The sequence below is a fragment of the Macaca fascicularis genome, chromosome 3, assembly GCF_037993035.2.
Source record: "Macaca fascicularis isolate 582-1 chromosome 3, T2T-MFA8v1.1".
NCBI classification, from domain to species: Eukaryota; Metazoa; Chordata; class Mammalia; order Primates; family Cercopithecidae; genus Macaca; species Macaca fascicularis.
Genome location: NC_088377.1, coordinates 9,410,871 through 9,436,013, shown reverse-complemented (window position 1 = coordinate 9,436,013; position 25,143 = coordinate 9,410,871). Strand labels below are relative to the sequence as shown.

The 25,143-nt window shown below is 43.0% G+C and overlaps 1 long non-coding RNA gene across 2 annotated transcripts; it reads left to right on the top strand.

Annotated features, from left to right (window-relative positions):
- The first annotated feature begins 716 nt into the window (after positions 1-716).
- Positions 717-22,944, top strand: LOC107129070 (uncharacterized). 2 transcript variants are annotated; one of them, XR_010585371.2, is made up of 4 exons: positions 717-1,636; positions 5,470-5,533; positions 6,023-6,237; positions 7,183-22,944. It is a non-coding gene; the product is annotated as an uncharacterized lncRNA (long non-coding RNA). The 2 variants fall into 2 exon arrangements; XR_012431999.1 differs by having other exon boundaries at positions 717-5,533.
- Positions 22,945-25,143: the final 2,199 nt, after the last annotated feature.

Here is a 25,143-nt window from a genome sequence, read left to right as displayed (position 1 = left end):
TTGTCCTGAAGACACGAGGTTAGGTTTGGCAGCTGGCTCCTGCGGGACAGGGCCCGGTGCACTGAACGTAGTTGAGCCGTTCCCCTCGCACCCCAAGTGTGGCACCAGGCTGGTCACTCAGAAGCAGCGAGTGGGGTGTCCTGGTGGGAAAAGCCTGGCTCTGTGCAGCCTCGGGGAAGGTTTTCAGCGCCTTCTGAACCTGTTTCCTCATCTCTAAGGCGGGGACCAGGAAGCCCGCCCCGCAGAGTAGTTGCAGGAAGGAGACATGTATCTGGGAGCAGCTGGCGCGTTCCTGGCATGCGCTGCTCCCATCCGATCCCCAGACTTCCTGCTGGAACGTTTTCTCGGACCTTAAGTTTTCCTGAGAGGACGACGTGGAGAGTGGAGACAAAGATGCTCAAAAGCCGGGAAATCGCAGGCTCGGAAGCCCCCACGCACGCCTCTGAACGCAGCCGCCTCTCGGGGCCGCGACGGGACTAAGCCTGCCGCTTGCAGGCTGCCAGCGGCAGGGGCCGCGAGCAGCCGGCTTAGGCCGCTCCCGCAAAAAGACCCAGCCGCTAGGGTTCCAGGGGTCCGCAGACGCTTCCGAAGGGCCCAAGGCGAGAGAGCCCGGCTGGCTCGACGGCCACGTGACCGTCCGCGTCCTCAGCGCCCACGTGACCGTGCGTCCGCGGCGTCGATTGACTGGGAGTTCCCTGGCCACGCCCCAGGCGCCGGGCCCCGGGCTCCGGGGGGCGGTGCTGCTGCGGTTGCCATGGCGTCCTCCTAGCGCGCAGGCGTGGGCCCAGGGTCGCTTTTCCGGTATTTGCTACAGTCTCTCGGGATAGCTGGTCACCTTTGCTTGCTGAGCTTCGCGCCCTGCGTCCTCTGGTTTTCAGCAACTTGCAGTGCAGCCGTCCTGCATGAGGCCCTCCAGCGAATGCCCTAAAGCTCCGGAGTTGCTCCGGAGGAAAGCAGGCTTGCCCCGAGAGTCCACGTCCTTACTGCCTGTGCCGTCGTGGTACCTTGAGGGCACCCTTCTGGGAAGATCCTTGCAGAGGCCATGTCCCCTCTCCACGACATCTAAGCCCAGTCCCAACTTGCTTTTCACGCCTGTCCCCCCGGGAAACATCTACTGGACCTCAGGACAGCCCCTCACCCCCGTGCATTCCCGAGGTGAATCTGCAGCGAAACCTCTGTGGTGACTCACAGTTGCTAGCATTGGTTATCTTCTTCCTGGCAGAAGGTGGCAGGCTGATGCTGGCCTCGTTCCTGTGTGTCTGACAGATCACAAATGTGAATTCAGATCGTCACAGCTGAGTCATGCTCAGGATTTCCATGAGCCCTGCTGGGGTGGCCAGCTGAGCTTCCTTCCCCACAGCCCCCTCCAGCTCTGCAGCACCAGGCACCAGTGTGACTCATGGGGGCCTGTGGAAGCCGGGGCTGCTCAGTGGGGCTGAGTCTAGGAGGGGGAGAGAGAAAGGGAGCCCAGCAACAATTACAGCGCAAACGCCGCAGCTGCCACCACCGAGTGCCTCCAGTTGGGAACTGGTTTGTGAAATTCATTACCCTATGAGATGAGTTTTATCTCTGTTTCACTCCAGAGGATTCTGAAGCTCAGGAGGTTGTGAATGACTCCGGGAAGCACAGCTGGTAGGTGGCAGAGTTGAAATTTGAATCCACGTCATTCTCACCCAGGAGTTCAGGCTGTTTCCCAGCCCAGCCTTTCCACTGGACCTCAATTAGCACAGTCAGATGCTGGGTGCCAAAGCTATTTACTTTGCTTGTGGGAGTCCAGGAGCTGGCTCCTAATGGCTCCGTTTGAAATGGTCTTTTAGGCAAAGGAGACTAGATAAATGTGGAGGAGAGGGAAAGTGTTTATGCACGAAGACGCTACGCAACAGGCTTATTCCAGTGCACTTCCAAACCCAGGCGTGGTGTTCTTCCTTCTTGCGCCTTACTTTTACATCCCCAGTCGCTGCTTGGCATCACCTGGTTGTTCTTTGTTCACCTGAAGCTCAGCATTTCAGGCTGAATACTTGATTTTCTCTGCCACATCTGTCTGCCCTGAGTGAGTTAGTGTCAGTGGCCATGTGACCATGCGTGTCCGCAGCGTCCTCCCCCCATCCTGATATTCTTGCAGGCAGTCAGGCTTTGAAAACCAGGTTGTCTCTTGTTAACTTAAAAATCACACAGTCTGGCCGGGCGCGGTGGCTCAAGCCTGTAATCCCAGCACTTTGGGAGGCCGACACGGGTGGATCACGAGGTCAGGAGATCGACACTATCCTGTCTAACACGGTGAAACCCCGTCTCTACTAAAAAATACAAAAAACTAGCCAGGCGAGGTGGCGGGCGCCTGTAGTCCCAGCTACTCGGGAGGCTGAGGCAGGAGAATGGCGTGAACCTGGGAGGCGGAGCTTGCAGTGAGCTGAGATCCGGCCACTGCACTCCAGCCTGGGCGACAAAGCGAGACTCCGTCTCCAAAAAAAAAAAAACACACAGTCTATAAATTTGGACGAGGAGACCTTCCTTCCTTCCTTCCTTCCCTTTTCTTTTCTTTTTTTCTTTTCTTTTCTTCTTTTCTTTTTGACAAAGTCTTGCTCTGTTGACCAGGCTGGAGTGCAGTGGCATGATCTCGGCCCACTGCAACCTCTGCCTCCTGGGTTCCAGCAATTCTCGTGCCTCAGCCTCCCAAGTAGCTAGGATTACAGGCACCTGCCACCATGCCTGGCTAATTTTTGTATTTTAGTAGAGACAGGGTTCCACGTTTTTTTTTTTTTTTCCAAATAGAGGCAGTGTTACCAGTGGAGGGTGTCCAGGTTCTTGGCATCTTGTACAAAGAATTGGGCAAAACCCACAAACACAGCAAGGAAAGAATGAAGCAACAAAAGCAGAGATTTATTGAAAACGAAAGTACACTCCACAAGATGGGATCAGACCTGAGCATAGGGACTCAAGAGCCTGGTTACACAATTTTCTGGGGTTTAAATGCCCTCTAGAGGTTTCCCATGGGCTACTTGCTCTACACCGCATGCAAATGAAGTAGTGGCCTGCAGTCTGTCTGATTGCAGAGGCTGAAGTGAAGTTGCAAAGGTTACACCCTATGCAAATGTCTGATTGGTTGTGGAAAGCAATCCAGAGGCTAAAGTGAAGTTACAAACTTACACTTCTGTGCAAACAAAGACTTAGCCTGCAATCAGTCTGACTGGATGTAGAAAATGGGAAGGCAAGGAGGGTTTGCCTCTGGTCCTTTTGTTACTTAGTTGTGAAAAGTTGGGGTTTTCCTTTTGATTTAGTTCTAGAAGTCAACATGAATTGGCCTTAGGTTTCCTGCTTCTCGACCCCATTCTCCTGCCTCAACAGGGTCTTACTATGTTGACTAGGTTGGTCTTGAACTCTTGGCCTCAAGCAGTCCTCCTGTCTTGGCCTCCCAAAGAGCTAGGATTATAGGCATGAGCCCCCACGCCTGCCGAGGAGACTTTATTTCTTATAAGGGGTTACGGCCTGCAGGGTGGCCATCCTGTAGGCTGGGAAGAGCCTCCATCAAAGACCAGAGACAGGCTCTCTGGGGGAAAAAGGGGTAAGTCAGGAATTTAAGTTGAACATGTTGACCAAATGTACATATTCAACAGGTTATCAGAGGAGATGTGAGTATTCATGAAGGGGGTCCTGACATGCATATTGAACAAACATGCATGTAACATACAACCCATGTTCACTTGGGGTGGAAAATAATATTTGAGTGTATTACAATTAGGCCCTATAGGTCAAAAGTTCTTTTTAGGACACAAAAGCACTCAAGTATGCAGCCTCTGTAAACTGGCTAGGACTAGTTCATGATTGGATTGGTGGTGTCTCATCTAGAGAAAGTTACTGACATCAGTATCTTGTACAATCAAAGCTGTAGTTATGGCTGGGCCCTCTGCCTTATCTGCATGAGCTGCAAATTGTTTTAATATTGCTTATCCTGAGACCAGTGCTTATTTAAATGGTAGAGAAAAAGAAAAACCCTGTGGCTGCTGAACAGCACTTATTCTTTAAGCATAGGGGTGAGTAACTCAACCGTTCCTTGGTGTAAGGAACATGGCTGTGATTTGATCAAGGATGGGCTGAGGTGGGATGTTTACATTCTGCGTGACTCAGCGAGTTTAGAGCGCAGGCGTATAACTCCACTTGTTATCACATCCATGGAGCCATAACATGCGAAGGCCATCCCTTGGCATTAAGCCACTATTGTCTGTGAAAGATATAATTGCCCTGCCGACACTGTACAGGCGCTGGCACCCTGAGAAAGAGAGTCACAGCTGTCCATCTTTGCAGATGGACAGAGGGGAGCCAGGACACAGCTTGGCTCACTGGTGCCCAGAGAGAGACAGAGTTAAGCTGCCAACCTTGAAGGCAAGGGAGAACTGGCTGCGCAGCTGTGTGTGTGGGAGCCACCAGACTAAGCAGCTGAGACAGGGCAGACAGCGTGAGAAAGCTGTTGATGAAAGCTGCTGCTGAATAAAACCATATTCACCTGCCTACGGCCCCATGACTGTTCTTTCTGCTCATCTACCCACTCCCTTTGAACCTCAGCATGGGCTGGAACCTGACCCCAAGCGTGACATTTGGCGTAGTCATGAACCTGACACCTGGCGTGGCCATAGGTCTTATTTATAGTTTGATATCTTATTGTCATAGAATCTGTTGTCAGTTTTATGAGCTCTATTTTAGCATTAATGCTCATCAGCTGTGTCTAAACTGCAACATGGAAGGCGTTAATGAGGCATGTCTGACCGCCCATCTTGTTACGGCTGGGAACTCAATTTTTAAGGTTTTTCAGGGTTCCCTTTGGCCCAGAGAGGGCTCGTTTAATTTGTGGGGGGCACTTAGGATTTTATTTTTAGTTTACACTCTGAAGCTCCTGTTCACATCCAATTGTATGAAAACAGGCTTTTCATGTATTTCGTCCCGTAATTTTTTAAAATTTTATATTTTTGCAGCAGAAGGGCTCCTCTGGTTCTCCATCAAGGCCAGAAGCATAATTTGATGACAGCATTTTTTTTTTTTTTTGAGACAGAGTCTTGCTCTGTCACCCAGGCTGGAGGGCAGTGGCATGATCTCGGCTCACAGCAACCTCCACCTCCCAGGTTCAAGTGATTCTCCTGCCTCAGCCTCCCGAGTAGCTGGGATTACAGGTGCACGCTGCCACTCTCAGCTAATTTTTTTGTATTTTAGTAGAGACAGGGTTTCACCGTGTTCCCCAGGCTGGTCTTGAACTCCTGAGCTCAAGCAATCCACCCACTTCGGCTTCCCAAAGTACTAGGATTACAGGTGTGAGCCACCATACTCAACCGATGATAGCATTCTTTTCGATCATTTTCTTTTCTGCTGTTCAGACACTGCTAATGGCTTGTAGTTTCCTGTGATACTAATGAGATGAGCTAGTTTATTTGTGTTTTGTTCTCTTTTTTCTGTCTCCTCCCCGTGCCCATTCGGAGCAGAGAGCTGTACTCTTCACATGTCCTTGCTTCAAGAAACTGGTTGAAGACCACCCTTCCTCCAGCCTTGCGTGAGTCTGAACTTGTTGAAGAGACTTTGCCACAAGTGTAGTGGTGGGGGAGGGGGAAGGGAGTGCTTTTGAGGTCTGCGAAGGAGAAGAAGATATTTTAGAACCGACTCTCACACCTCCTGCCTCCCAGCAGGGCCTTGAGGGTGTGGTGAGACACCAGGACCACACAGCCTTGGGATCAAAGCTGTGCCTGATGTGATACAGGTCTCCATAAAGGTTTGCCAAACAAGCAAGTTAGTGCTTACAATTTCCCATGACTGTCACTCAGCTTACCTGTGCCTAAATAACTTGCCCATCGCTTAAGAGAGAAACCCCATAAATGTCCTTTGATCCATTTATGCCCCAAGACTGTTGTCATTGTCATTGTCGTTATTGTCATGTTCTCAAATATTTTTGCCTGAAGAGTTTTCCTGTCTGAGGACTTTTCACACGAAGAGGAATTGCTTCTTATTCTTCCTGTTGAAATTACTCTCAAATCTTTTCTGACAGAGTTGCAAACACACTGACAGCTCCCGAATGATCTGATACAGGATCCTTAATAGGCACGGAAGTGTTCGCCAGACAGAGAGGTCCTGCCCTTGCCGATCTGAGCTGGTTCTGTGTTAGAGACTCCGTGGGCGTCTGTTTGACAGGATCTGCCAGGAGTGGCAGAATAACATTCCTGATCTGGAAGAGCAAATCTCAGATATTTTGCACATTTGCAGGTATTTTAAAACAGTTTCTGTAAGATGCCAACATTACCTTTCCAGTATTTTGAAGTTCTCCAATGTTTACTGAGAAGGGCTCAGTTGTGTTTATACTGAATTTCAGGTGGGTTTCTTGACCACACCTCTCACTTCATCACCAGCTTTGCTCTGTGCCCCTAACTGTACTCCCCCTGAGGGTCCCACGGATTCAGGTGATTGGTGCCCTTCAGGTTTCATTTGTGAGGACCCATTCTTCTTCCTGGGACTTTCGCTTGTCTTTCTTCTGCCAAACCAAATTTGCCATTTCCTCTAAGATTCTGTTCAAAACTCTCTTCTCAGGAACGTTTCCTGAAAACCCAACTCCCTGTGCTGATTTTTCCTTATGAGCCTTCCCTATGCCTTTGGTAAAATGAAGTTTGACAAACACAACTCTGTGACAATGAACATTTGCATTCATATAACTTCTCTTCTCTTGAATTATTTGCTTAATCTCCCAGGAGTGAATTTTCTGGATGAAAGCATTTAGACTTTTTTTTTTTTTTTTCTTTTTGAGATAACGTCTTGTTCTGTCACCCAGGCCGGAGTGCAGTGGCACAATCACAACTCACTACAGCCTTGACCTCCGGCCTCAAGCAGTCCTCCCGCCTCAGCCTCCCAAGTAGCTGGGACTACAGGCACACACCACCACACCCAGCTTATTATTGTATTTTTGGTAGAGACAGGGTTTCCCCATATTGCCCAGGCTGGTCTTGAACTTCTGGGCTCTAGTGATCTGCCTGATGCAGCCTCCCAAAGTGCTGGGATTACAGGCATGAGCCACCCTGCCTGGTCGCATTTAGACATTTTTATGGCTGATTGAATTCATTCATTCAAAAAGTATTTGTTGAGCATCTGTAGGATGCCAAGACTGTGCTGGTAGCTAGGGTGTGACAGTGACTCACAGTGACCTCTTATCCTTCCTAGAACCTACCCCTAGGAGTGGGAGGAGACCACAACCAAAGAAGCAAATGGAGACACAGAATATCAGATGAACAGCAGCTACACAGGCAAACAAAGCAGTGCAGCAGGATTGGAGGTGCTTGTGGTGAGAGGAGGCAGGGAGTTGCTTTTTACATGGGGAGATCAGGGAAGGCCTCAGTGGGTAGGTGATATTTGAAGAGAGAGAGACCTGGGAGAGGAAACAGATGAGCCCTGTTGATATATAAGGGTAGAATGACTCTGGCAGACGGTTGGTGCAAAGGTCTTGTGGCAGAAAACACCTTTTTTGACTTCCATTGTGAATATCTTGGGACACTCAATGGTGTCCCACAGATCTCTGAAACTTTGTTTGTTTATTTATTTATTTAGAGACAGGGTCTTGCTCTGTTGCCCAGGCTGGAGTGCAGTGGTGCAATCATGGTTCACTGCAGCCTCAAACTCTTGGGATCAAGTGATCCTCCCACCTCAGTCTCCTGAGTAACTGGGACCACAGTTGCACACCACCGTGCTCAGCTAATTTCTTATTTTTTGTAGATATGATGTCTATGCTTTGTTGTCTAGGCTGGTCTCAAACTCTTGGGGTCAAGCAATCCTCCCTCCTTGGTCTTCTAAAGTGCTGGGATTAAAGGTATGAGCCACTGGCCAATAAATCATTAAAAAAAATCCTTTTTCCCCATTCTGTTATGGACTGAATGTTTGTGACCCAACCCCCAAATTCATGTGTTGAAACCCCAATCCCTAATGTGGTGGCATTTGGAGGCGGGTCTTTGGGAGGTAATTGGGTTTGAATGAAGTCTTGAGGTGGAGCCTGTGAAGGGACTGGTGCTCTTGTAAGGAGATGAAGGGACCAGAGCGCTCTCTGCCATGTGAGGATATGGCAAGGAAGCAGCTATCCGCAAGCTTGGGACCGAAGCTAAGAAAGGACGATGCTGCCATCCTGACCTCAGACTTTGAGCCTCCAGAACAGTGAGAAATACAGAGTTATTGTTGAAGCCACCCTGTCTGTGGCATTCTGTTCTAGCAGCTGGAACTGACTAAGACAGCTTCCCTTCTTCAACCTGGATAATCTCAGTGGACCTGCCTTCAAATCTGCTGTTGAGCCACTGGTGATTTTTTCATTATGGTTACTGTACTTTTCAGCTCCAGAATTTATAGATATATATTTTGATAATTTCTTTATTTCTGTCTCTTTATTCATGTTCTGTATTTGGTGGGGCATGGGTCTCGTACTTTCCTTTATTTCTTTAGATTGGGCTTTCTTTAATTCTTTGAATGTACAATTGTCCTTTGGTATCTGTGGGGGATTGGTTCCAGGACCCCTGGGGATACCAAAATCTGTAGATGCTCTAAGTCTGATAGTTAACTTCTGTGTCTGTGGATTCAACCGATCATGGATTGAAAATTGCAATGCGGAAATGTGGATAGGAGGGCTGACCATACAGTATTTGTAATCACTGACTTGACGTCTTTATATAGTCAGTTCAACATGTGGGCCTCCTCAGGGACAGTTTCTATCTGTCTTTTTCCCCCCATGTATGGGCCATAGTTCATGAATCTTTTTATGTCCCCTTGTTTTTGCTGTTGAAGACTGGACATATGAAATAACATAATGTGGTTACTCTGGAAATCACATCTGCCCAGGCTTTGTTGTTTCTGTTGTTTATTAAATAACTTCCCTGGATAAAGGGTGTAAAGTCTATGTTCTTTGTCACAGATGACTACGGGGAGTTTCTGGGAACTTCCAGACAGGTTAGACAATGATGATCTCTAAGAGTAGGACTTTCAGGGAGTTTCACTCCCTGGCTTCTCTGTCCAGTGGCTGCCAGCTTTCTGCGTTCACAGCTACTGTGGAGCTGGGAAGAAGGAGATGGCAACAGGGCAAGGTAAAATGCTGCGCAGCTCGCAGTTCTCTCTGAGATTCAGTCATTTTTCTTGAATAAATCTCCAGGAATTGTTGCAAGCCTGTAGTTAATTTCCAGAGTTCTGAAAAGTTTATTTCGACAATTTTCCATCATTTTCAGCCAGAGCCAATTTCACCATTCACTTGAAACTTGCATTTATTTTGCTTCCATCCAGATTTGCAAAACTCCTTGCTCACTGTTCACTAGATCCCGTCTTGATTCAACTCACCTGCACGCTTTCAGACCCCTCTTGGTCTTTGCCCCTCTGTGGTAACTATTGCATTTCTGGAACACTGGACTTAATTCCCAAGCCCTTCTTCACATCCAGGCATTCTACTAAGAAACAGGTCCCCATGGCCCTGAGTCCCTCTTGCTTCACCTTTGTCATATCCTGCATTTCTGGCCCTGCCTCCTTCTTAGCTCAGCTCTACAAAGAACCTTAGAGAACATTTGGAACAGTGGCGCTCAAACTTGAGCAAGCTTCAGATTTCTCTGGAGGACGCGTTACAGATGGCTGGGTCCCATCCCCAGGCACTCGAAGTGCCTGATCTAGTTGCCTGTGATGAGGCCTGGGAATTTGCATTTCTAACAAGTTCCCGGGTGCTGCTGGCTCAAGGACCCCACTTGGAGAACCAGAGCGCTAAGGGTCCTCGGTGGCCCAGCAGGACCCCTGCAGACGCCTAAGGCAGATCAGTGCTCAGTGGCTAGTGGCTAGGGGTGCAGACTGGAGCTGGCCTGCCTGGGCTCAAATTCTGACCTGGGGCTAGTGACTGAAACTCTCCACTCAGTGTCCCCATCTGCAGTAGGGATAGTGACGAGGTTCTAGGGGTGAAGAGTAAGAGAGTGTCTGGAAAGCACTGAGAGCAGGCCCAGCTCATTATGTGGGCCACATTGGTGCAGCCTGTTGTCATTCTTGTTCATTGTTTGGGCCACTTCGGTGCAGCCCGTTGTCATTCTTGTTCATTATGTGGGCCGCATCGGTGCAGCCTGTTGTCATTCTTGTTCATTATGTGGGCCGCATCCATGCAGCCTATTGTCCTTCTTGTTTTACTCACAGGGAAAGAGAAATTTAGGGGGTGAAAATTAGGCCCAAGCTGGCCGGAAGCCCATCAGAGCCTCGAATCCTTATCTTCTCACTCTGGTGGCGTTACCCTTCCACTCTCCAGGCCACTTCCTTTTAGTCTTTTGGTCACGTAGCTGCTTTCATCAGCCCTTGAGGAAATGTGGGATCCATCTGGGAGAACACGGAAGATGTCTGCAGACGCCAGGCTTCACCCAGCGCATTCACTGGGAAGAAAGAACACAGGTGGGAGTTCGCCACCAGCTCTTGCATTGCCTGCATTTCTCAGGGCCTTTGTTTCCTTGTGTGGGGCTAACAGTAATGCCTACCTCTGAGGTCTGTGGAAGGGTTACATTTGACGAAATATGATCAAGCCCCTAGCAAAGCCTAAGGCACAGAGTCCGCCATTTGTAGAGCCTCGTTGTCACCACGGCTGATACAGGCATCCTCTGGTCTCCTAGGATTAGGCCAGGTTTCCTTATCTCCGTAAGAAGTCTTCTGGTGCATGGGCCCAGCTGTCAAAACAGATGGTTTTGCTGTTTTCTTTATTCATGCAAATTATTAAAAATAAATGATTCCAGGAGTGACCGCATGGCAGCGTGGCAGCTCTGCCATTCTGCCAGGGTCTGGGTGTCCCCAGCTGTCCCTGCCCCATGACATCTTCTCCCCTCCGCGCCCCCATTACCCTTTGATACCCGTCACATTTTCTCACATTTACCACAGCACAACTCACATTTTCTCTATTATTTTATACCATTCCTGTTAGTTTTAATCCTGTGGTCCTACATTTAAATTTTTTTCTGATTTTTGGACACCACTTTGCCCAAAGCCCTGCCCTCTGGCTTTCATGAGTAACAGTGAAACCAGAGAGAAAAACTTGAGAAAATTGAAAAAATTCTTCCCTTCGAACCACACTTTTAGGGAAAAAAGACAAAGCATACAAACAAAAAAAGCTAATAAAAATTAAGAGACATTGTTTATTTGAAGATCTTTGAGGGCCTGTGTTGACACCACCTCCACCTCACTGTCACCAGGAACTGTGACTGATGCCATTGAAACAGGTCCAGGACTTTGCATGCAGGTGTATTTAGGTTCATGGGGTCCAAAACGTATGACTCTGGGGGTCTACTTTAATTTAATAGTATGAAACTATGAATATGGAGTTAGTTATAAAAGTGATTATTTATTTAGAAGAGAAACCAATCACCATCAATTATAAATTTAATAACACACACGTAAAAGGATCCAGAAAAGTAACCTAGTATTTTATTCATATTAACTAACTATATCTTTTTTTTGGGGGGGGGGGCACCTATTCTTTGCTCTCCTCTTCATTTGACAAAATTTTAAAAATTTTCTAAAAAGGAGAATGGATTGGTAATCTGGTCTTTCCTGGCATCTGGGATCAACATTTATTTATTATTGACAGGTGAGACATTATTTATTTATTTATTTTAGCCTCACAGCTCATTATTGGTAATGATGTCATGCAAAGTTTTAGAATTGTTGTTAAAATTGGGAAGACCTCTGTCAAGTTTCTTTCACACATGGGCTTTAAGAGTTCAAGGCATTTCAGTTGTCTTGACTATACTTAAGTAGTCTTTGAACCGACATTTCCTCATTATCCAGATGGTCATGAATGCCCATATTATGAGTTTTTCATAATCAGTGTCAGTATTCAGTGCCACAAAAGCAAGAAATTGGAATCTTATTTCAATGTGTTCCTATGATTCACTTTTTTTTTTTTTTTTTCAGACAGAGTCTTGTGCTGTTGCCCAGGCTGGAGTACAGTGGTGTGAACGTGGCTCACTGTGGCTTCAACTACCCAGGCTCAAGCAATCCTTCCACCTCAGCCTCCCATGTAGCTGGGACTACAGGTGAATACCACCACCATACCCAGCTGCTTTTTTGATTTCTTTTAGAGACAGGGGTCTCACTATGTTGGCCAAGCTGGTCTCAAACTCCTGGGCTCAGCAATCCTCTTGCTTTAGCCTCCTAAAGTGCTGGGATTACAGGAGTGAACCACTGTGCCTAGCCCACTTCTTATTATTAATTGGATATCAAATCATTCAAGAAACTATTTATTATTTCTATTAGAAATTTATCTTCCTGTTAATGATTTACTGATTTTGATGTAAACTTTTTTGTTATTAAAGTTCCTTTTTCAATATAGAAATAATTTCTGTTGTTTAATTATTCATCATTATAGCTTTTAAAATATTCTATTATTTTCTTTTAGCCTTTTTTTTTTTTTTTTGAGACGGAGTCTTGCTCTGTGCCCCAGGCTGGAGTGCAGTGGCCGGATCTCAGCTCACTGCAAGCTCCGCCTCCCCGGGTTCACGCCATTCTCCTGCCTCAGCCTCCCGAGTAGCTGGGACTACAGGCGCCCGCCACCTCGCCCGGCTAATTTTCTTGTATTTTTAGTAGAGACGGGGTTTCACCGTGTTAGCCAGGATGGTCTCGATCTCCTGACCTCATGATCCGCCCGTCTCGGCCTCCCAAAGTGCTGGGATTACAGGCTTGAGCCACCGCGCCCGGCCTTCTTTTAGCCTTTTAACAAATTTTAAACTTTCAAAAAAGGTACTTTTTATGCATGTCTACATAAAGAGTCTGTAATTTCTCCCTTGTTTTATTGAAACATTCCAAAACATCTTTTCAAATCACAGTTAAATTAACATATTCAAGCTTCATCAACATTTCTAGTACTTTTTTTGGCATTCCTGTTGTGTTTGGGTTTCTCTCTCACTCTGTCATGCAGGCTGGAATGCAGTGGTGCAATCATAATTTACTGTAGCTTTGAACTCCTGGGCTCAAGTGATTGCCTTTCCTCAGCCTCTTGAGTAGGTGAGACCACAGGCATGTGCCACTCTACCTGGCTATTTATTTATTTATTTATTTATTTTGTAGAGATAGGCTCTTGCTATGTTGTCCAGGCTGGTCTTGAATGCTTGGCTTCAAGTGGTCTTCCTACCTTGGCCCCCCAAAATGTTGAGATTACAGACATGCATCACCACACCTGGCCCTCTCTTGAATCTGTAAAAACATATACTAGAATCCTCATAATACTATTATAACCATGTTTCAAATGTTGGAGAGGTTTATAAGGACATCTCTATAATTAGACCCATCAAAGAAAAATCCAGTTGATAAGTGTGTTTAAAATACTCCATCAATTAACCTGAACTGCCCCCCGTTCACCTCCCCATATAACTATTGCAGAATATCAGGGTAGTTAAAACTTTTGGTCTTGTGTAGGCAGATTTTTTCCCCATGAGTTAAAGAAATGAGATGCTCAATGCCCATATATTGTGATATTTGTGTTGCCAAGCTGGGTGAATTGGAAGAGTGTGTAGGAAGAGTATTCCTAGAGGTCATTTCTACACTAGACTAGCTAGTGATAAGTTTATGTGGAAGTAATTATGAAGCATATACATTTATCCTGTTAAACCCAAACTAAACCCCATCCCTGAGCCAGATCACAAAAATCACTGCAGCCACTCCAGTTCCACCAGTCATGAGGGGAAGTATGATACAGGGAAATTGAAGTGGATGGAGACAGTGGTCTAATTCTGGAATCTGTATTGATGTCATTCATCAGTTTTGGAAAAAAAATTTCAGCTAGCATCACTGCAAATGTTTATTCTGACCTATTTTGTCTCTCTTCTTCTCTGGGACTTCAATTACATGTGTATTAGACCATTTGGTATTACCCTTACATTTCTCTCACCCTCTGCTTTTTAAAAAATATATTTTTCTTTCTATGCTTCAATTTAGAAAATTTCTACTGAGAATTTCAAGTTTACCAAAGCTTTATTTTGTTCATTCTGCTATTAAGCCCACCCACTGAATTCTCTACCTTGGTATTGTATTTTTTAGTTCTACAATTTCCATTTGGTTCTTTTTTGGGGTTTTCATTTCTTTGCTAAAGTTCTTTATATTTTCACCCATTTTGCCCATATTTCCCTCTAAAAATGTCAGCATATATATTAATTAGTTTAAAATCTTTATCTGCTAATGCCAACTGTGGGTCATCTGTGGGCCTGTTTCTACTGACTGCTTTTTCTTTTGATTATGGGTCATACTTCCCAGTTTATATGTGTGGCCTGTAGTTTTTTTTTTTTTTTAATGGACTCTTGCTGTCACCAGGCTGGAGTGCAGTGGCGCAATCTTGGCTCACTGCAACCTCTGCCTGCCAGGTTCAAATGATTCTCCTGCCTCAGCCTCCCGAGTAGCTGGGACTACAGGCGTGGTCCACAATGCCCAGTTAATTTTTGTATTTTTAGTAGAGATAGGGTTTCACTGTACTGGCCAGGATGGTCTTGATCTCTTGACCTTGTGATCAGCCTCCCTTGGCCTCCCAAAGTGCTGGGATTACAGGTGTGCACCACCACGCCCAGCCAGCTTGTAGGTTTTTTTTATTGAATGCTGCGGTTTATGTATAGCATAGCACTGGAGACTGAAAGAAGTACTTATTTTTTCTAGGAAGTGCTTGCCCTTTTGTGTGTCAGGTATCTTGGATTAGGATCTGAGCTCTTTAATCTAATAATTAGTTGAGCTGAATTAGAGTTGAGGTTGCCACTCTAGTTGATTTAGTTCACCTCTGGTTTCAAATAGCTTGAGTGTGAGATCACCCTCTCTCCAGCAAGGCTATGAAATCTAAGCACCATGACACCACAACATTTCTCTCTGCTTTTCTGTGTCATCTCCTGACTTCTTGGACACCATTTATTCAATAAATTTCTATGGGAGAGAGTTGGAAGACAGACAGAGATGTCCAGTGCTGTATTTGGGATTCCTCCAGGTTCAAGTCTAACACCAGCTGTGAAATTTCTAGTTAGTTTCTCCTTATTCCCCCAAATTTTATTTGCCTGTAGCAAACTTGATTTTCTGTCCATCTATGACCCCATGCTTGACAACTTACCACAGGACTCGAAGGGACCAGGTTTGCTCAACTGACATGGGCTCATCCATCTCTGGAATTTAGTTTATTTGGCTTTCGAATCTATAGGTTTTAAATGGTTTTAAAGAAAAACACAATTTACTAGCTTACCAGTGCTTTATCCTTGCTCTGCTGGAGTGGTCGTCTTTTGTGATCTTTTGCATCCTAACCAGAAGTTGAAACACTTAACATCTTTTTAATTTTGTAAAATCTCCTTTTTTTTTTTTTCATTTTTTCATTTTACATTTCTTTTAAGGCATTATTTGTTTTGTTTATTGGCTCTGATGTCCCTTCTAATTTAGTTTTCATTTCTGAAAAATTTCCTTTGTACTTCTAATTCTGTTTTGTGTTCTATCATCTTCATCTGTCTTTCAAATCTTATATTTCTAAATGTTTCTAGTTAGGATTTAAATGATACTTTAATATACTTTAATGGCATCTATCATTTTCCTAATTCTTTTTACCTCATTTCCAATATTAGGTTACATTTTCATCTTCATTGTATGTATACCTGTCTGTTGTATTTTCATTGTAGGGCCAATATTATTGTTGTTATTAATATGTTATTATTCTGCTTTCTCTTATAATAACTATATTAGATTTGGCTATCATCCATTTTATTGCTTTTATAAAGTGAAAAAAGTTTTTCTTTGTTCATAGGATGAGGTATAGGTCAAGATAAGTTTTCAAACTTCATGGGTCTACATTCCCTCTTCTGTTGTTTTTGTAAAATGATTTCAAAAATACTGCCTTGTGTTTTCTGAGATCTGACATTCTGCTCCCATTCCCCATTTTCTTCTGAGTCATTTCTCTTATCTGAACATTTTGTTTGCTAGCTTTGAAGACTTACAGGCTGCTTCACTGTGGTCAGAATAGTATTGTGGTCTCCTTTACCCACTCAGGAACTGAACCCGGTAGAGCCATCTCTCAGCCTGCCACTCCTGGATTGGAGCTCTGTGCTTTCAGTGAACACAGGTTAGCAGTGTTGTGTTTTCCTGCCCTCTGGACTGTTGGAATCCCAGTTGACTTCCCCGACTTGCCAGTTGTTTCCCCTTACCCAAATCCTCATACCACGTGGGTCCTGCAGCTGTTGGTGGTTTGTGCCACACAGTCTTACTGTGAGATTCTTTGGGATCTCTGGTCACTGATTTTGTTGTAGAAGTACAAAGTCTTTGATTTTGTTATGCTAGATATTCAGTCTGTTTTTATAGGGAAATTTGAGGAGATTAAACTATTATACCCTATAATCTCCCCAGAATCCTTGTCATAATTATGTTCAAAACACTATAAAAGAAAAAAAAGGGTTTTACTAATTATCCACTTCTGGTGCCAGTCAACTGAGATATTTCTGGAAAGGATGGTTCTCTCCCAGTTTGGTGACTAGACAAGGTCATACACACCATCTATGGCTGTTTGCAAAGACCCCCAAGACCCTGATCTGGTTCCTTGACACCTTGAATTTTCTCTGTCGGGGGCTGAATTGTGTCCCCCAAAAGTCATCTGTTGAAGTCCTAACCCCCAGTACCTCAGAATGTGACTGGATTGGGAGATAGGGCTTTTAAGGAGGTGACTGAGGTTCAATGAAGTCACAGGGATGGGTTCTAATTTAAACTGACTGGCATCTTTGTAAAGAGAGGAGATTAGGACACAGACAGGCACAAAAGGAAGGCCCTGTGTAGACACAGGAGAAGACGCCATCTGCAAGCCAAGGAGAGGGCTTCAGAGTGAAACCCCCTCTACAGGCACCTTGATCTCGGACTTCCAGCCTCCAGAACTGTGAGAAAATAAATGTCTGGGCTGGGTGCAGTGGCTCATGCCTGTAATCCCAGCACTCTGGGAGGCCGAGGCAGGCAGATCACGAGGTCAAGAGATCAAGACCATCCTGGCTAACATGGTGAAACCCCGTCTCTACTAAAAATGCAAACATTAGCTAGGTGCGGTGGCGCACGCTTGTAGTCCCAGCTACTAGGGAGGCTGAGGCAGCGGAATTGCTTGAACCCGGGAGGTGGAGCTTGCAGTGGACTGAGATCGCGCCACTGCACTCCAGCCTGGGTGACAGAGCGAGATTCCATCTCAAAAACAAAAACAAAAACAAAAAAAACTAAACACGTTTTGTGGAAAGAATAAGAAAGAATAAGGTAGAGTGATTTTTATTTTATTTTTTTCTGTTATTTTGGCACAGGCACGACCAAGACCAGGAAATGATTGGTCTTTTATCTGTTTTCTTATCTGTTTCTATTATGGCTGTACCTAAAAGTGTTTAAATTATACAAAATATTTTCTCGCTCTCTCTCTGCCTCTCTCTCAGAGTTTTACTCCAAAGATTTTCTGGAGGGGGAGCGTGGTGGAAACCAGACTTTGTTGGCAGAAAGAGATGGTTCAAACCTTTTGTCTGCTGCTCGCTCACTGGACGTTGGGCGAGGCATCTGACATGTTTGAGCCGCCGCTTCCTCATTTGTAACTGGGAAATGATGCCCCTCCCAAAGGATAGACACGAGTGTTACATGAGATAAAGCTGTAATTTGCTTCCTGGCCCATAACAGACCCCAAATAAATGGTATTTTCCATTTCTTCTCTTCCTTCTCCCAACCCATAGTTAGCCAGAAAAAAACCAATTATGAACAAAGAAAAGTCCAGTTCATTGAATCCCTGTTTACATTTATGTAAATTAGAAGCATGCTACTCACTGCACTCCCGAATCGGTGTCCTCAGCAGGAGTTCAAAGAGGTGCTGCTCCCAGACTCAGGAAGTGCACCACTAGGCTGGTCCATGGACAGTCTTCTGAGCATGGGCCCCTCTCAGAGACAGAGGCTGTTCCAAGAATTCTATAGACAGTGCATTTATTGGGCAACTGGCAAGCTGATGTCCCACCTAGTGGTCAGTGGGAGGTAGCCCATTTCAAGAAGAGATGAGAAGACATTGCATAATATCTTCTGCTGGACAGAGCCTGAAGAACTGTCAGCTCACTCCATTCTCTCCATTTAGCGAGGCCTGGGCACGTACAGCACGAGCGTGAGGCATGACAGGCGCAGCGTGCAACGTCCCCTGGCAATGAGGGTGGGGCTGGTGAGTGTCACTCTCCTGGAGAGAGAAAGAAAGTCATGAGATTAAGAGGCATACCTTTGAATGGTTTCCCTAAAATATAAAATATTTCAAATACACAGAAAAGTTTATAACACACAACACATTCCCCACCCAACTCTCTTGAGTGCTAACATTTTGTCACACTTGCTTTCTATTTTGTTAAGAAACAAAACAACACACGTCCCATCAAAGCTCCTAGAATACCCTTCCACGACCCTTTCTCTTCCCTGTCTGTCACCCAGAGGTAACCATCAGCTCCAATTTTGTGTCTACCTTAAAATTACAAAATTCAATTTTGTGGCATTCAAAAATGACACTTAACATCCCACGTGTGAATCCATCTTTTTGCATATTTTCAAAATTTATTTTATTGATGACATGCTGTATGTATTTTTTCTATGACGAATAATGCAATGAACTTTCTTGTGCCATTTTCCCCATGGAATTTCTGCAAAAGTTTCTCTATTACTTTCTTACATGTGGAACTGCTGGATCAAAGAGCAAATGTTTTCTTTCCAGAGGTACTGTACCAAATTACCCTTCAAATCTCCAGGGGTAAGAAGTCCTCGTGCTCTGTATCTGCACTTATGTTGAGATTGTTAGTCTTCTAAATATTTTCCATTTGATGGTTATGAAATGACATTTCATACTGTTTTGATATGTAGTTTCTTATTTAATAGCTATATCGAACATCTTTTTGTTTCTTGGCTTTGTATCTTTTTTCTCTTGTGAATGGTCTGTTGATATCTTTTGCCTTTTATTTTTATTTTTGAGACAGGGTCCTGCTCTGTCATTCAGGCTGGAGTGCGGTGGTGGGATCACGGCTCACTGTAACCTCCGCCTCCCGGGTTCCAGCAATCCTGCCTCCTCAGCCTCCCCAGTAGCTGGAACTACAGGTGCATGCCACCATGACTGGCTAATTTTGTTTTTTTTTTTTGTAGAGACAGGGTTTTGCCGTGTTGCCCAGGCTGGTCCCGAACTCCTGAGCTCAAGCGATCCTTCCACTGTGGACCTCCCAAAGTGCTGGGATTACAGGCATGAGCCACCACGCCTGGCCCCTTTTATGTTTTAGTCGGATTTTTTTTTTTTCCTTGTTGATTCTCAGGGTTTCCTTATGTATTCCTGATAGGAATCCCCATTTTCGGTTATATGCTTTGCAAATATCTTTTCCCATCTGTACCTTCCTTTTTTTTTTTTAAAGTAAAAAGTTTAAAATGGAGTTATATACATTCATAAAAATGCACAAATCATAAATATAGAGCTCCATGAATTGTTACACCCATGTAACCACCCAGATCAAGAATTGGAATACAACCTGCCTACTTCCTGACCATACTAGCATCTGCCACACTCCCAAGATAAGCACTGTGCAGATTTCTGAGTAACTTTGTGTTGTCCTGAACTTTATATGATGAAGTCGCACACCATGTACTCTTTGGTTTCTGTTTTTGTTCACTTGATTGTAAAGTTGCGAGATTCATTTATAATGTTGCATGCAGCAGTCATTATTTCCCGTTTCTATTTAGTATTTCAATGTATGCATCTACTACTTTCATATGAATCCATTTGATTGTTAAAAATGTTTGGGTAGGATGGACTCGGTGGCTTATACCTGTAATCCCAGCATTTTGGGAGACAAAGGCGGACAGATCACTTGAGGTCAGATGTTCGAGACCAGCCTGGCCAATATGGTGAAAGCCCATCTCTACTAAAAATACAAAAATTAGCTGGGCGTGGTGGCACATGCCTGTAATCCCAGCACGTTGGGAGGCTGAGGCAGGAGAATCGCTTGAACCCGGGAATTGGAGGTTGCAGTGAGCCAAGATCGCGCCATCACATTCCAGTGTGGGCGTCGCAGCAAGACTCCATCTCAACAGCAAACAACAGCAGCAACAACAACAACAATAACAACAACAACAACAGGTGTCTGGGTAATTTCCATGTTTGAACAATTATGAATAAAGTTGCTGTGAACATTCTGGCACATGCCTTTTGGTGTGCACTGGGCAAAAGTGCAAGGTCATAGGGCACACGCATCCAGCTTTTGTAAAGTCTGCCTGTAATGAAGACCCTCCCATTTTCTACCTGTCAGGAGGTTAACTGCTGCTGGGAGCTGGCCAAACGCTATCCTCTTAGCCCAGTGACAGTCCTGATTTAATGACCAGAAGATGTGGGGATAAAACAGCCCAGCCCCACAGATTAATGCTGAACATCTCTAAGGACCATCCCAGCTTCAGAACCTCCTGAGGGACCACTGGGACCACCTGAAGTCTCCATTTCAAAGTTGAATAGAAGCAGTGAGGACAAATACAATTTTGCCTTGTTACCAATGTAAGGAGGAAAGTAACCTTGTATTTCTGGAATCAACTCTATTGGTCATGATGTATTTTTTATATTTTCCTTACTATTATTGGTAGTATTTTAAAGAAGATGTTTAGACCTAACTGCATGAGGGATATCGGTCTATTGTTTTCTTCTCTCATCTCCTCTTGTCATAAAATGAGTAGGGAAGAGTTTCCTCCTACTGTATTTCTGAAAGAGATTGGTGTTTTTATTTCAATTTGATAGACTTTACTGGTGGAACCATCTGGCATGAGTAATTTCTTTGTGAGAAAATTTTAAAATTACAAAATTCAATTTCTTACATATATATATATGTAGATTCGATTTCTCCTAGGTTTAGTAATTTGTGTCTCACAAGGAATTTGTTCATTTCATCTAAATTGCCACATTTATTGGCATAAAGTTGTTTATAATATTACTTTATTAATTTTTTTACTATTTGTAGGAACTATAGTAATGAGCCCTCTTTATTCTTGGTATTGATAATCTGTGTGTTGTCTCTTCAGGTTTTTTTCGTAATCAGTCTATTTAGAAGTTTATCAATCAACCAGTTTTTGATTTCATGGATTTTTTTCCTATTATTTGTCCACTTTCAATTTCACTGATTTCAGCTCTTTACTGTTTCCTTCATTCTTTTGATTTTGATGTTATATTACTCCTCTTTTTTCTTCTAACTTCTTGAGGTTGATACCTAGATAACTGATGTTAGACTTTTTCTATTTTTAAATCATACATTTCTGACTACATGGCAGCATCCCACATATTTTGATATATTGTATTTTCATTCATTCACATTGAAATATTTCTTTTTATGAGAAAGGATGGGGGAAATGTACAACTATCATTGCAGCTTTGTCTATTCCTTCAATTTTCTTATTTTTGCTTTATGTATTTTTAAGCTTTGTAATTGGTCGTCGTCACATTTAATATTATTATGGCTTCTTAATCATTTACTCTTTTGTCATTATACAATTTACCTTTTTCAGGTAATATTCCTGGTTTTGACATCTACTATGTGTGATATTAAAATAATTGTGTCAGCTGTTTTATGATCAGTCTTTACCTAGCATACTTTTCCCTATCTTTTTATTTTTAATCTACTTGTAACTCTGTATTTAATTTAAACTGCATCTCATGTATACAGCACTTATGTACTGCTATGTTTGAGTTTTGCTTATTTTATCCAAACTGATAATCTCTGCCTTTAATTGGAGTGTTTAGACCACTTATATTTAATACAGTTATTGGTATGAATGGGTTTAAATCTACCATCTTGCCTTCTATATAACTTGTTTGATAAGGTGTCTGTTTAGAACTTTTGGCCATTTTTATTTTGGATTGTTCATTTTCTTGTTGCTGAATTTAAGTCCTGTATTGGATATACGTTTTGTAAGTACTTTCTTCCACTCTGTGGCTTGTCTTTTTATTTTTCTAACAGCATCTTTTGCAGAGCAAAAGTTCATGATTTTGGTAAAGTCCAACTTATAAACTTTTTGAATGGATCATGCATTTAGTGTTGTATATGTAAAAACTCATCAATAAACCCAAGGTTATGCAAATTTTCTGCTAGAATTTTTATAGCTTTGCATTTTAGACTTAGGTCTCTGATTGATTTCGAGTTAATTTTTGTGAAAAGCGTAATATCTGTGTCTAGGTTCATATTTTTGCATATCGATGTCCAGTTGTTTCAATGCCACTTGTTGAAAAGACTATCCTTTATCTGTTGAATTGCTCTTGTGCCTGTATCAAAGATCAGTTGACTATATTTGTGCGTGACTCTTTCTGGGCTTTCTTCTATTCCATTCATCTATGCATTTATTCTTTTGCTAATACTATGCTGTGTTGATTACTGTAGTTTTATAATAAGTCCTGAAATAAGGTAGTGTGAGTCCTCCAACTTTATTCTTCTTCAGCATTGTGCTGGTTATTCTAGGCCTTTTGTCTGTCTATACAAGCTTTAGAATCAGTTTTTCAATATTTAGAAAATAAATTAATGAGATTTTGACTGGAATTGCATTGACTCCATAGATCATGTTGGGAAGAATTGACATCTTAACAATGTTGAGTCTTCTAATTTGTTAATATATTTCTTTATTTAGATCTTCTTTGATTTATTTCATCAGTGTTTTGTAGATACAGATCTTGTGTATATTTTGTTGGGTTTATTACTAAGTATTTGATTTTGTTGGTACTATTGCCAATGCTATTTAAAATTTTAAATTCCAATTATCGATTGCTGATGTATAGAAAAGCAAGTGATTATGTAATTCACTTTGTATCCTTTGAACTTTCTATATTTTAAAATTTATTGAAACTTTATGACACTGGATATGGTCTATGCTGACTGTTCTGTGTACACTTAAAATGGATGTTTGTACTGTCATTTTTACATAGAGATTCAATAAAGTAAATTAAGTCAAGTTGATGGATCATGTTCTTCAATCTGGAAGTCCCAGAAGTTGGTTTTTGTGTTTTGTTTTGCTTTAGATTCTTTGTGATTTCTACAATTATGTCTATGAATAGAGACAGTTTTATTTCTTCCTTTCCAATTTGTATACATTTGAATTTCTTTTTCTTGTCTTACTGCACTAACTAGGATTTTCAGTATGATATGGAGAGGGGTGGTGAGAGAGGACATCGTGCTTATTCTTGATCTTTGGGGGAAAGCATCCAGTTTCTTACCATTAAGTGAGATGATGGCTGTAGGGTTTTGCAAGTGTTCTTCCTTCAGTTGAAGATATTCCCCTATATTCCCAGTGTGCTGAGAGTTTTTTCCTTATGACTTTAGCTTTTTGTGTCTTATATAAGAATGCCATCCTGTCTTCTGAACGTAGAGCCTCATATATCTTCTGTTAATGTTTTCATGATTTTCTCTCATATTTTGAGATTTCTTTTTGTAAGTGGAATGAAGTGAAAATCAAAATTTTTTAAATGTTTCTCCAATTGTTGTCTCATCATTTGCTGAAGAAAGTATCATTTTCCAACTCTTTTAAGATGCTTCTTTTATAATATTTAAAAATCCCATACATGCTGTTTCTGGGCTTCATTCAATTTAATTGCTTCATTATCTATTCCTGCACCAATGCCACGCTATTTTAATTACTTAGCTTTATATTATGTTCTGGTATCCCCCTTGTGCTCCTCAATTTCCAGTTTCTCTTGGCCAGTCTTTAACATACACGTTTCCTCTGTTGTCTTCTCTGCCTGGATGTTTCTCCCCCAGATATCCACTTGATTTGCTCTTTCAGGTTTTATCTAAATGTCCTGCTCTCATTGAGGGCTTCCACAACCAAGTGATCTGAAATTTTCACTACTTACCCTACATTGCTATCCCAGCCTGCTTTATTTTTCTCCTTGAAACTGAGTACTATCTAAATATACTATATGTTTTACCTGTTTAGTCTGTTTGCTGTCTCCCTGAGCAGAATGTAACTCTAGAAGGAAAAATATTTTTGTCTATTTTGTTCACCACTTAAGTTTTTGCACCCAGAAACAATGGCTGCCACAAGTTATGTATTGAATTGGATTGAACTGAATTGCTAAGACAAAGGCTTCAGTCTCTGTTTCTGCATGAAAATGTCAATGGCCACCTTAGCTCAGAGGAGTGGCATTTGACAAAATCCACTTTCTCATTGGCTTCGGGAAGAGGACAGCTATGTGTTTAGGGACCATTTATAGCAGATACACCTCCTTATAAACCAAATCTGAATTAGGCCTTCTCTTTGTGCTGAGCTTCCCAAGGTGCTGATCACTTCCTAAATTTCCATGGCGGATGTCCTCTGCTGGCCTCCTTAGGTCTGTAACCTCATCACCAGGACATGTGGCTCCGAGCCGGCAATCAAAGCAGGGTTTTGAATGAAAGGTGCTCTGTGACTCCTAAGGTAATGACCTTAGGAACCAAGAAATCCATAAAAAGAGGATGTGATCTCTAGGAAAACAAATGGAAATTTTGATATCATGTGGATAACTGTAAAAAAAAAAAAAACACAATTAATTTTGCCCAGGTTACCTAATTAAGGTAGGCTAGTTTTCCCACACTTGTCCTTATAACCATCTTCACTGGCCCTCAGGTTCAGTGGATGAGCTTCCTCTCTTCAGAGTTTGCTGCTATTGCCACAATCTTATTTCTTAGGGGCATTCATGCACACTTCCTCCACAGAGGTAAGAAGCACAGGTGGGGGTTGCAAAGTTTAATTTGGGATGTGGAATTTTGTAGACATTACAAAAAACCAGATCTGTCCACGCAACGTCAAGGGCGCTCTTCTGTGATTTCAGAGCAGGAAGTCCTTGATCTCCTGGAAGTAAAACCTTTTTTTTTTTTTTTTTCCTTCCAGTTTATAGACGGTCTTATAAATTCTTCTCTGAAATACAGTAACACAAAATCTCCTAACAAATAAAGGCAGCAAGTTTTTTGGTATTATTGACAAAACTCTTCATCTAGATAGATATATAACTGCATTATGCATTTCCACATTTATTTTGCCAGTTGGGGGAAGGAAAGCTGAGTGGCATGTTTCCTGCTACCTGCAGGTTCCCTGCATCTGGGTTTGGCTAGTTGTCCTAAGTCTGCAAAAAATGCTCATTTTAATCAAACTCCTTTAGCTGTTAGAAGATGTGAT